This window comes from Pinus tabuliformis, chromosome 2_2 (assembly GCF_031772625.1).
Source record: "Pinus tabuliformis cultivar Carrire ecotype Pingquan chromosome 2_2, CPIR1, whole genome shotgun sequence".
NCBI lineage: Eukaryota > Viridiplantae > Streptophyta > Pinopsida > Pinales > Pinaceae > Pinus > Pinus tabuliformis.
Window position 1 is genome coordinate 898,090,712 of NC_142300.1, and position 12,981 is coordinate 898,103,692.

A 12,981-nucleotide genomic window follows, 5' to 3' on the forward strand; every position below is an offset into this window, starting at 1 on the left:
GCCCCATTAAAATATAAAAAGCCTTAAATTTCGCCTTTGGGCGATTATTCGCCCCTAAAATTAACCTTGGTCAAAATCATCTCCGTATGGTGTACAATCGTCCATATACACTTCAAGTCCATCATTTATCAGATCTGCGAAGATACTAAGGACAACCCTTTGGAATGTAGCAGGGGCATTACATAGGCCGAAGGGAAAAACTCGATAGGCAAACATTCCCCAAGGGCAAGTAAAGGTAGTTTTATCCTGGTCTTCAGGGGCAATTTGGATTTGATTATATCCGCTGAAGCCGTCCAAGAAAGAAAAGAATTTCTTTCCTGCCAAAGTGTCCAATACTTGATCTATGAACGGGAGAGGGAAGTGATCCTTCTGTGTGGCTTTATTTAACTCCCTGTAATCTACGCAAATCCTCCATTTTCCGTTTTTCTTGGGTACCACCACCAGGGGAGAGACCCACTTACTGTCGGAGATGGGATAAATAAAATTAACATCTAGAAGTTTCTGAAGTTTGGCTTTTACTACCTCTTTTAGATGGGGGTTAAGTATTCTTTGCGGCTGATGAACAGGTTTTGCATCTTTTTCTATGTAGATGTGGTGGGTGCATAATTGGGGATCGATTCCTTTCATGTCAGGGTAATCCCACGCAAATGCTCCTTGATATTTTCATAACAGATTTACAAGTTTTGCTTCTTGGTCTGGTGTAAGGTTGGCGTTGATATTTAGGGCCTTACCAAGTTCAATTTCCACTACTTTACTATTGGCAACAACAGTCACTGGTATTGTTTGGTCATGTGCATCTTTCAAAGGGTCTTCCTCTAGCTCACTATCAAATGCTGCCTCTATCATAAAACACTGTGTGTGAGATCTAGATTTAGTTTGACTAACGAAGTTATTGATGGCATCATCTTCTATTTGATCTTTAAAATCTAAAGCCTTTTGTACAGTCAATGGGATCTGATATTGTTAGTAAGGTATGACACAGGATACTGATTGGTTTTGATCATTGGCAGGCTTGGCTGTGCTGGAGGATATAGAACTAGATTTTTAACATCTGGTCCTTTAGTTATAGTCATGTTTCCCTGTCGGCAACCAATGTAGGCATCGGCAGTAGCAAGCCAAGGTCTTCCTAATATTAGCGGATGTCCATCCAGTCAGGTTTTTGGATTAATTATCAGGAAATTAGTTGGATATTCCCAGGAGTCTACAGAAACCATGACATCGTATAGAGTGCCTTCTGGTCGAACTACAGATCGATCTGCCAATTCTAGCAAAGTAGAAGTAGGTTCTACTGATGTGATGCCAAGCTTTTGGCAGGTAGAGGTTGTAAAAATATTGATTGCAGCTCCTAGATCAACTAAAGCGTTAGTCAGGGTTTGGCCATAGATTTGGACAGTCACAATTGGATTTCCGGGATCTTCGTATTTGATAGGTGTCTCTTTTCCCGATAATAAGTCAGATAAGGTGCCGACTACTTGGACTCTTGGGTTAGTGGTTGTATTCCTCCTTGATTTTTTTATGCACAGTTCTTTTATAGTTTTTGTGTATATAGGAATATCTTGAATGGCCTGGAGGAATGGAATTTTTATGTACGGGTTTTGTAACTCTCCCAGAATGTCAAAGTCTGGATGTTGTACTAGTCGTGGTATGACTAATTGTTCCGGGAAAGGAGGAGAGGATGTATTTGTTTGTTGATGGGTTTGTTCCTTATTTACACCCTCTTGTTGTGGTGGTTGTTCTATTGGTAACTGATCTTCAATGTGAACTGTTTTGTCTCCCTCTGTTTCTATGATACGTCTAGATCGTAACTGAAGGTCATTGCACTCCCTTAGGTCAAGTCTAGTTTCTGATGTTTCTATAATTCGGAGGGATTGGACTGGTCTATTATTAGGATTGGGATTGGGTTGGGCTGGGAGTTGCGGCCTTAGATTAGACTGGGGGTTTTGTTGTAAGGCTGGCAGATTCGGTTGAGGGAGTGGAATAGTTCTTGTTGACTGATATGTGGATCTTGGCCAATTTGTCTGCCATGGTGAACCTTGTGAAGTAGGGGGAATCCATGGTGGAGGGTATGAGTTATTCTGCCAATATGGTGGAGTGTAAGGAAAATTTGGCCATCTGAATTGGCTTGTCTGATTCATCCATGGATTTGAAGGAAACGGCTGTGATGACCAATTCGGGACTGGGGGTGTAGATTGGTTTTGCCACATACCATATTGCTGAGAATTATACTGCGGAGGCTGGAAAGAAGAAGTTGGGTCCGAAAACATACCAGATTGCCTAGGTTGCCATTGGCGACGTTGGTTAACAAAGTATGCTGGTTCTAATTCTTCTTCTGCTTCCTTGTATACAGCCTTCAATCCAGGAAGTGAGGGGCAGCTCTCAGTAAGGTGGTCTTTCGTACAGATAGCACATGCTTGAACTTTATCTAGCGGACATTCCTTGTGGTTGTTTTTTCTTCTGCATCGGGGGCAGAAAATTGCCAGATTTTGCTCCGCCTCCATTTGCTTTTGTTTAGCCTGCACAATATCAAGCTCAGTAGTTAATGTCCCCTGAATATCAGTTTTAAAATTTTCTAATAAATTCCCTAGTTCTACACGTGTTACCCCTTCTGTTGATATTTTTTTGTCTTTAACAAACCTATCATATTCTGTTGATTTTATCCTTGTGCTGCCTCTTGAACTCCTGATGCATAAATTAATGATATCAGCAAAATTCTCTTGGTAAATATCCCCTTTTCCCATGATATTCAATGTTTCAATTCACTGCTCTTTCATTCCTCTAATCAATGCAGTTTTCAACACATTATTGGACAGAGGTAGTGATGCATAGGGAGATCTCTGTAAATTATACTGGAAACGTTCTACGTATTCTTCCAAAGTTTCATTTGGTCTGGCCGTCATTTGGAAAATTTCATCTTTTAGCTCTCTCGATCTACAATAATCCTGATATTTTTTAAGAAAGGATTCTTTCATTTGCTCCCAGTTGTTTATGACTCCACCACCTAAACCCATGAACCATCTCAGAGCTGCTCCTTTTAAAGTGGAGGGGAACAGCTTTAATTTCTGGGGGTCAGTGTTGTAATCGTACCCTCTACATAGCACATTGAATTCAAATAAAAATGCATCGGGGTCTTCTGATGTAAGTCCATGAAACGTTGGGATGTGTTGAAGAGGTATTGCTTTCATGGATGCATTTGCAGCAGAATCTACTATAGGATATTGCAATGTAGAAGTTTTAGCATTTGGCTGATTCTGCGCCATTGGATCAAATATGTGCCAATATCCTTCCGGAATTTCTAGGAGGGTATTACTAGGTTGAGAAGGGACGACCTTGGCAGGAACTGTTTTAATGACACTTCCCTTATCTGGGATCTCTGTCTGAGGGAATGGGGTGCCTTCAAGGTTAACTTTGGCCGCGCTTCCCCTGTCTGGGCTGTTTAACAATTGGATTATCCTAGAAGGAGACCTTGGTTCATCTATTTCCCCTGTTTCCCCTTCTCCTTCACAAAGATTACTTAAATTCCCTTCTTGAAGCCGTTCTGACACAGAATTTTCAATTTCTTGGAAGTCCTGTTCATCAGTCCGACTATGCACCTCAGTGTAGGCTCCATATGGTGATGTTGTAGCCTGAAGGGAACTAGTAGGCTACCTAGAATGAGTCTTTCTGAGGCCTACTAACAGCTGAGATTCGGTTTTCTTATAGATTTCGTCTATGAAGGTTGTTCGGCCAAGGGTCACCGGTCCTTTGGCTTTTTCAGGTTTGACTGGAGGTTTGATATTCTTTTCTAGCTTTTTCTGCTTAGTCATGCACTCTAAAAACTACTAAATCCTATTCAACCAGCAATTCTGCTAAGAGAGCGGACGGTGGAGCAGGGCCTTTACATGCTCCGTACGCAGGTTCTTACCTTCCATTTTTAAAATCCAACTCCCCCCTAGCAGCTTTGCGCACTACTCTGTAAAGGGCAAATGGCTATACTCCTTCCCTGGCAACGATGCCAAAATGTAGAGCTGCAACTAGGGTCTCTCACACCGCTAATTATTCCACATTAATAAGTCAATCCGGGAACGTTTTGTTATTGCAAGAAGTAGCTCAATCCGAGGCTATTTTTCCGAGTAATGCTTAGTAGTACAGGGTTGAGGAGATCAAAGGAAAACAGATGCTAAGTTGTAACTAAACTAACCTAAAAGATGGAGTCACACAAAACAGTTGATCAGTCAAGGGTACGGAAACAATATCCCATCCCTTTAGAAACTGATTAAAGAAGGGAAATTAGAGCATGGAATTATAGGTCTGGGATCTAAGCAGCGTCTTTCTGAGGCTCACTACAGCCTTAGGCCTTCTCTCACACCAAAGCAACAATGGCAGGTAAGTAAATCAGCGGAAAGTAAAATGGAACAGCGAAATGGAAATGGGACAGCAATAAATGGAACAACAGTTAAATGGAACAGCAGTAATCAAATGGAACAACAATAATCAAATGGAACAGCAACCCTTAATGATTTATGAAACAACAACCATCACCCATATGTACATGTTCTACATTAATATAGCAATCTGAGAGTATTGAATGATACAACTATGTTTCTAAACAGAATGACGCTACTCTCAAATCCCACGAATATTGTTTAACATAAATCCAATGACAGTAACATTCATACCAGTACTCTGTTACAGAAATGGCTGAATAAAGATATAATCCGACCCTGTGTAAATCCAATTATACAGTGCAGAATCTTTACATAGAGAAATCATTCATTCATTAAACATAACAGAGCATAGTGTATCATATAAAGAGTTCATCAGACTGCTAAGTAATAAAGATAAACAAACCACACACAAATCACCATATAATGATACAAAAGCAAGTGTCCTTCGGAGCCGGGCCCTTAGCTGCCAATGGTACACTGCCTTAGATTACTCCAGACGCAGAGACAGAATAAACACCAAGTCTTTTATATTAATCGCATCCACAAAAGTATAACAAAATCAGGTCTCAGTGAGACTCAATGATTAAAGTTTGTTTTGGAACTGTAAAATTACAAAAACAATCCTCCTCTTGCTTAATGATGTTGTGCCATTATATAACAGAAATGACAGAGATATCTAGATAATCAGAGATAAGTAAAGCAGTGATCCCTTAGGATCGAAGATCCTGAGGGATTCGCTAATCGTTCAATATTTCTTGGGTTTGCCGAGCCGGTATCCCGCATTCTTTTCCGGGACTATTCAATTCCGATTTTTCTTGATCGTGTCCGCATCCGGTTCCCTACTGGAGGAACAACAGTTATTTTTCCTCTACTTCTCACTTTTGGGCGGGAACTCCTTGCTCGCATGTCTTCCTGCATAGAAAACGTCAATTATTAGCACTTGAGCTTCCTTTGTCTATTTTTGCACATTTTATCAAAATCCTTTATCTTCTTCGAATTCCTCATGTAGAAAAGGTTACAATTATTATTGAAAAACCACTAGATTGCTAGTCAAAAGCATACCTTTGTTATAGACAATTTTGTGCCTTACAGCAACAAGCATGAATTGTCAATAATCCAAGGGATCCAAAGTTCCCTAAACATGATGTTCCTACCCCTAGAGAAACAAGGTCAGCAAACCAACAGCTCTCAGATCAGTTCTCCACCTGAAAACACTCAAAAACAAGCAATCCTGAAATCAAAGCAGGTGCTCCACTAGGTTTCTGCGCTGAAACTCAGTTGCTCCATGGGGTACCTGCGTTGCAAAGCAAGTGGGACAAAGGCCACCTACGCTGAGCGAGAAGGGACAAGTGGCACAATGAGTCATTGCTTTGGAATCTTCCAAAAATGACACTTGGATCAGGTATTTCGCCTTGTGATGAGTCAGAGGCTCTGTTTCTCCAAGTGGAAGCAAAGTTCTCCAAGTGGACTCAAGAACTGAAGATCAACTAAAGATTAACTGAAGAGAGAGAGGACACAAGGCAGCTACACATCAGTTGCAAGCTGACTCATCCTTTCTCAATTCATCTATATATTGAGCTCTCTCCTATGAGCTCAGGAGGCTGGAATTTTGTGCAAAGTAATGATATGCTGTTGGTTTCACTATTGAGTTATTGGGTGATTGTTTGAGAGAGGTGAAGAAGAGCAATTCTTTCTGCTGGGAGGTGTTGCTGGGTTGGAGCCTTCAATGGTTGTAATACTCTCAGAACCTTTATTTCTTCATTAATAAAAGCTATTGAGGTTCTTCTATGTGCTCTTGTTTCAATAATATATTGTGATGATTGCATGTTTGGTTTACACTAATCCATGAACCAGTTATGATTGCATGCCTCTTGTAGTTTCCTTCTTTGTTATTTTGCAGGATCTCATTGTAGCTGGGTGAGCAGAAGAACAAAGAGCTAGGAGCAAGCGGCCAAAGAGAAGAGTTTGGATTCGACATTAAGCGCAAGGCAACGGTTAGTGCATTTCTCCATTCTCTTTTGCTTTCATAAAGAAGTAAACCTTAAGTAGTTTGTTTTACAGTTGTTGCTAAGGAACTGTCACCCTTAGAGTGGGATAGGGTCATCCGAGTCGGATACTTTTCCCTACAACAAACTGGCGACTCCACTGGGGACCGTATCCGTTTGATTGTGTTTGTAGTATTTTGCTATTCATTTCCTGAACAAAAGAGTACCAAATTGAAAAGCTTTTGACTATATCAAAAGCGAAGTAGAGGGCAGCTACTCTTGCTCATTTTTGAGCAAATTCATGATTTGAAGAGCTGATCTACAAGGATCCTTGTAAGCTCTTAGTGATAGCTTTGCACCTTCTTAATCATCCCTTTGAGTGTGCTTGACTGATTGCTTCTGATTTGAGCAAAAACCGTGCATTTTTGAGAAAATTATGACCCGGAAACTGTGAAAACGCAATTCTCGTTTTCCAAAGCAGGTAGTACACAGGCTACCTGCTTTGCAACACAGGTCCCGAAGGGGCTACCTGCGCTGAGAGCCAGTTTGGCTGTGCAGAGCCTGCGTTGGCCCAAATTTGCCTAGTGCATTTGGGGTTTCCTCCTTTCTCTTGCCTGTTTTCACTTAGTTTTGCTGCTAGGTGTCAGTCTTGTGCCTGTTTTGAAACCAATATTACTTGCCATCATTCTGCCTCTGTTATATAACGAAATTGTACTTGTTCTTTGTATTTCTTACTCATTTACAATTTCCCATAACGAAAAGTAAACTAGTCATGCTTTTGGCCTCTTAGATCTGAACCTGTGTTAGGCATTTTGCTGGTCTAAAGAGTTAGCTTGTTTGTTGTCCATAGCTGATTAGTCATTTACTTTCGTTAGTATGGTTTGATTTCATGTATTTCCAGTGATTAAGCAAGTGAATCTTAAGGTGTCTTTTGATTTTGGACAAACTTGTTTGTTTTCGCTCTAAATCGAAATCAAAGTTATATAACCACTTTCTTTTTGTAATCCATCCACATTAAGAAAGGGAAAAGAAAATACATGCATTGTGCATTTTGCATTTGAAAAAGTTTGCATGATGATTTAGGAGAAAGTGCATTAGTTTGTGCTGTATGAACTGTGTGAAAAGAATTTGCCTTCCTTCTCTCTTAGTGGTTAAGATTTTCATCAGTCAAAAAGATTTGAAAAAGCTTGCTTCTCATCTTAGGCTGCATTTAGGAATTTGTAATATACATCTCGTGGTGAACCTTGAAAGGCAAACTTTAAAAAGATCAACTTAAAATATACTGAATGAACCTAACAATGCATTTGAAACATAACGCAAACATCTAGAGGTCTAGGTAGAGACGTGTTCCGACGTCGTTAAACATAGTGACTGTCGATCTCTACGAAGGTGGGTGATTCCTCCTGAGAGTCGGTGGCACTAATACAGATTTGTGCTCCCACGTACCGTCGCGTATATATTGGGAGACCCCTATAGGCAATTATCCTTTATCCATAGGAAGCCGTGTCGGCCGCCCTACTGATCGCGATGCAGTGAACACAGCATTCACGAAGATCGACCACCCGTACCGTAAAACGTATTCTGTGGTTTCGCGAAAGGTTTGGCACACCCTCTGCCTAGATCTCCAGAGCAGTTTCTTTTGGCCCTTTTCAAACTCTATAACTGAAAAGGTCCAACCGAGCATTTGTCACTTCGGGCTCGTTAATACATCGAAGGAGACTAGAGTCATCTTTAGCTTTTTCTCGACTCTTAAAACATGAAAAAGCAAAGTTATGTTTAAAAGCGTCTAATAAAATTCATTCAAATCGGAAACACAAATTTTCCCCCTTTATATTTTAGTTGATCGAGTAATCCACAATCGTGGAAGAAAGTCAATTGAATATCCGTCGTTCTCGGAGGCTTGCGAGTCAACCGTCTTTGTCTCCGGAATCGAAAACAATCCGGACAAAGCGAGCTCGTCGAACCAGTTCAAAATCTCCTTTAAAAGTTAGAACAAGTGTTCCAACAACATCTGAGATTCTGGTCACTCCAAACATTTCCGGAAACCCTGCCTCCATAGAAGAATTTCAATCGCCACGGAGGGACAGTAATACTGATCCTAGTCTGGGGGAAAATACTTGTATGACTGAACCAGTTCCATCTGTAACCGGTCCAGAGAGTTTTGTTCCTCAAACATCCGTCGCGGTCGATACAACCCCTTCTTCGGCACTGGAAATCTTTTACGGACCTGACGGTCTTCCTCTTCCACCTGGTCTGATTGCGATAGAGGAAATTATAGAAGAACCGCAAGTATCCACTCCAATTCAATTTGGAGTAGGGGTCACTCTATTTCCTGCTACAACAGAAGTTTGTCCATCACCAGTGGAAGTTCCTGTAGAATCACTAGGTGATCAATTGGATAGACTAAAAATGACTGAACAACCGTCGACATCTAGGACTGTGTCGAATGACACGGCGACAGCAGAATTACCTGCTGCAAATCCAACAATGTTCGTCGGCATACCATCTGTCCCAACTAGCTCTCAGTCGCTAGAAGGAGTCCACCAAGAGACTATCTCGACAGTATGGTCTGTTCCTGTTTGTTCCGGAGTAATGTCTGGTAACTCTCATGGTGAGACTCATCAAATTGACCCTTTTGGGAATCTAATTAGGCCACCCAGTCCTCCAGGACAATCAATTGCCTTGAGTTCTGGGTTGCTACCGTATGGGGGGCAGTATGCCCTTTCATTACCCCCTCCGGGAGGGTACCCCTACAGGAGTTCTCAACCTTATTCAAGTTATGGCGGAATTGCAACGAGTAGTTGGGTACCTATGCTATCCCAGCCACCGAGAGTTGTATATTCTATGCAACAGTGTGTACCTGTGACAAACATCCCAACTACACCGGCTATTGTGACCGTGTCGCAAGTTCAAACAATGCCTGTTGTATGTCAACCTCAGATTTCTCAGGTTCTCATGCAACAGCCCCTTGACCCTGCGACCTAACCACAATCACCTACTAGTGGGGCAACACAAGTACAGTTGGGTACAACTACCCCACATCTTGGTCCAATGGTTAGTGTAGCGCAACAACCCATGGTGTCGCAACCGTGGATAGTGCAATACCAACAGCCGCAATTCCAACAAGTGTACCAAGGTTCTGAATAGCAAATATTTGCGAATACTGGACAACCATATATTCAAAATGGTCAAAATCAACCACTTTATAGTGGTCAAGTCCATCAACCGTATTCATCATACCAACATCAACTCCATTATGCTGGTATGCAAAGGCCGACTGTTCAGGCGATTCCATCGTATCCTGGTTACGCTTCACCTAACTTGAACCAACAGTTACCGTTCGTGGCGACTTTAGAGTTGCCTGATTTACATCGGTTAACCAATGATCCAATTTCTTACGCCCCTTGGTGGCCAGTGATTCCACACAAACTTCCATCCGACATTCCTAAATTCAATGGAAATCCAGGTGAAGACCCGTCGAATCATGTGATGACATTCCATCTATGGTGTTCGTCAAACACTTTAAATGACGATTCAATAAGGCTTCGCCTCTTTCAGAGGACATTGACAGGTCCAGTGGCAAAATGGTATATAGAATTGCCTAGAGCTTCGTTCGACAATTTTGGCTCCCTTGCCACGACATTCTTGACCCACTTTCAATTACCAATAAGGTATGAAACAGGAACAGAGATATTGACTAACTTCAAACAGACAACCGCAACTCATATATCAGATCATATACATGAGTGGTGACGTCGACGAAGAATGGTTAAAACATACGTTCCTGATCAGCTTTTAGCTGAGTGGTTTATAAAGTCGTTACTTCTGGCCATAACGGAAGATGTAGCAAAGGGAGGAGTCGTAACAGAAGAGCAAGATATCGCTCGTGCACAATACTTGGATTTAGTATATACTCAGTCCGGCACGCTCTATGACAAAATACCAGACGCCCCTAGACCAGAGTTTTCAATCCCTCCTCCTCCTAAATCAAACAGTGACTCTCATGCCCGTGATGGCGTGATTGGCGCGGCAAACACGAATCCGAAAAAGACCCAACAAAAGAAGGCCCATAAGGATTCGAATCAAAATGCGCATGAAGAAGTTCTTGCTTCGGAAGTAAATGCCGTATCGACAGATAAGGGAAAAGAAACCAATCGACCAGGAAGCAAGAAAAATCAAAACGAAGGGAAGAAAGATCAAAGAAAGTCATCTCCTCGAAAAAATCCTCGTAGAAAGGAGAAAACACCTAGGAGATGTCACATATATGACGATGACCATTGGACGTCAGATTGCCCATACAAAGCTAAGTTTAAGAGATTCGTAAAGAATCCGCACACTCCAGCCATATTGACTGATCCATTTCCCGACCCAAGTCAGAATCTGGTTGACAGTGGAAATGCTTCCCCATCACAAGTTATGATGTTGTCAAGTTTTAAGCGCCAAGATGATGCTTTAATTTCAACATTAAACAAAAGCCATGGGAATCCACAGCCGTTGAATGGCGAAAGAAAAGGTCGACCAGGCAGTTCGACAACAACTTCGACAGAAGTTGAGCCGCCATCCAAAACAAGAAGCATTCCATCGATCCATGGAGGCAATCATCCTCTCCGATATATCGGAGTAATTTTCCCAAAAGGCCCTTCTTTAATGGGCACTTTTACCCCACCACCGCCAAGTGATCTTGCGGAGATGGATGCAACGGGATATGAAGCCTTCTATTTTTAATGGATCTAAAAGTTTCGAGGATAGTTCCTTTCTCAAGTCAACCTCGTTTAAAAAATGAAATGAGTAAAAGAGGATAGTTCTTTACGATGTCAACCTCATTAAAAAATGAAATGTCCCCTTATGATTTAGGGGGCATGCGCCTCATCTGCATTATTATTATGCTGGGGGCATCATCGAGCAGTTTTAGCAATGTTCATGCTCGTTAAAAAATAAACGCAAGAATCGAGCAGTTTTGTACAGAGTTCATGCTCGTTAAAAAATAAACACAAGTTGTGAGCAATCTTTCCCTACAGTTCAAGCTCATCCAGAAAAAATGAACCGATAAACAACCTCGAGAAATGTAACCTTTGAAAGCCATATTAAAAGGCCCTTGGTCGTGTTTATATGCCATCGCCTCCATCCGTTCATTTGGCCAATCGTTCACCTCCATATGCTTGTTTACCCATTTTGAGGAACAGCTGCGAAGAGTGATTTCACTTAGCCATCCTTGTGACACTGCCGTGATTGGAGAATTCCAACTTGTACCTGGAATCTGCTGCTATCCCTGTTCATCACTCGTTCCTCAAAAGACGAGTCTTCTTTGAGCTCTTTTCACTGACTCGTAAAATATGAAAAGTTTGCCGAGTTTTGGCCTTCCAGCTCGTTAAAAGGACCGGAAGAGCTATCCCTCCTCTAGATTTTAATCTTTTTGGACCTGAGGGATTATTGCACAAAAAGATCGAGCGCTTGTTTTGTTCGGCTCGTTAAAGAAATCGAAAATTCATCCCTTCTGTATTGTTTTATACTTTTTCGGACTTAAGGGATTAGAAGACGAAAAAGTAATTTTGGAGTTAACTTTTCGTACCTTTTCAGACTCTCTAAAAATGAAAAGGACCGAGTTTTCCTTGTCGTTAGACTCGTTAAAATGATTAAATAGCGACAAACTTGTCTTTAGACGAGAATGAGTTTCCCTATCGCTAGGCTCGTTAAAACATAGCGATGGGCTTGCCCGAAGGGCAGGTTATAGAACAAGCATATGTTATCCTCCTCAAGCTTGACAAAAATAAAGAGGTACTGGTCAGCAATGACTGGGGAAAAATTGGGAGAACCTCACAGCATTAATGGTAGCAAGTCGCTCTTGAACATGACACTTTGTCCTCCGTATCACATCGGGTTGGGTTGTTTCATTCACCGGTCTCATAACCATGGTCCTCGCCACACCATCCACAATTGGGGTAATGCTACCAATCCATCACATCAGTGTCGTTATATGTTCAAGAGATGTGGTTCTGTAAAGAGTCAACCGTGTTCCACCCACTACCATACATTATCCTTCATCCACTTCATGACCGCCACCCTGAATCATACATCACAGTTTGTTTTCACCTCATCACAATCACTAGCTCCGTTCCGTGTCACTGATGTGGGATTCATTAAGGCCCTCCTTTGACGGATCGCTCCTTGTCGACATCAGCTCATTATCCAAGGAGTGGATCTAGGAACACCCCCCTCAGTACTTTGAAGCTTGCATGCCTCAATGGCAAGTTTCTCACTTCCGGCGACAGGTATACATCAATGACCTTCAACCAGAAGATTTTGCATGGTGGTCGACGCCAAGTCCTTTATTCCCACCATGTGGATTGTACTGCCGTACCTTGAGGGTCATCATCCTTATCGGTGACTCCTCTCGCGCTTGTTAACGGTTTACATCATTGACCGGTAATCAAGCGATGTCTTTCCATGTTCGACTTCAAGAAATTCTCACATGGATCGACTTGTACATCGAGTGAAGATCGGAAGAGATTGAAGACCCCGGATCTAGTTTTATCCATCCGAGCTGTGATATATATTCAGGACATAAAGACATT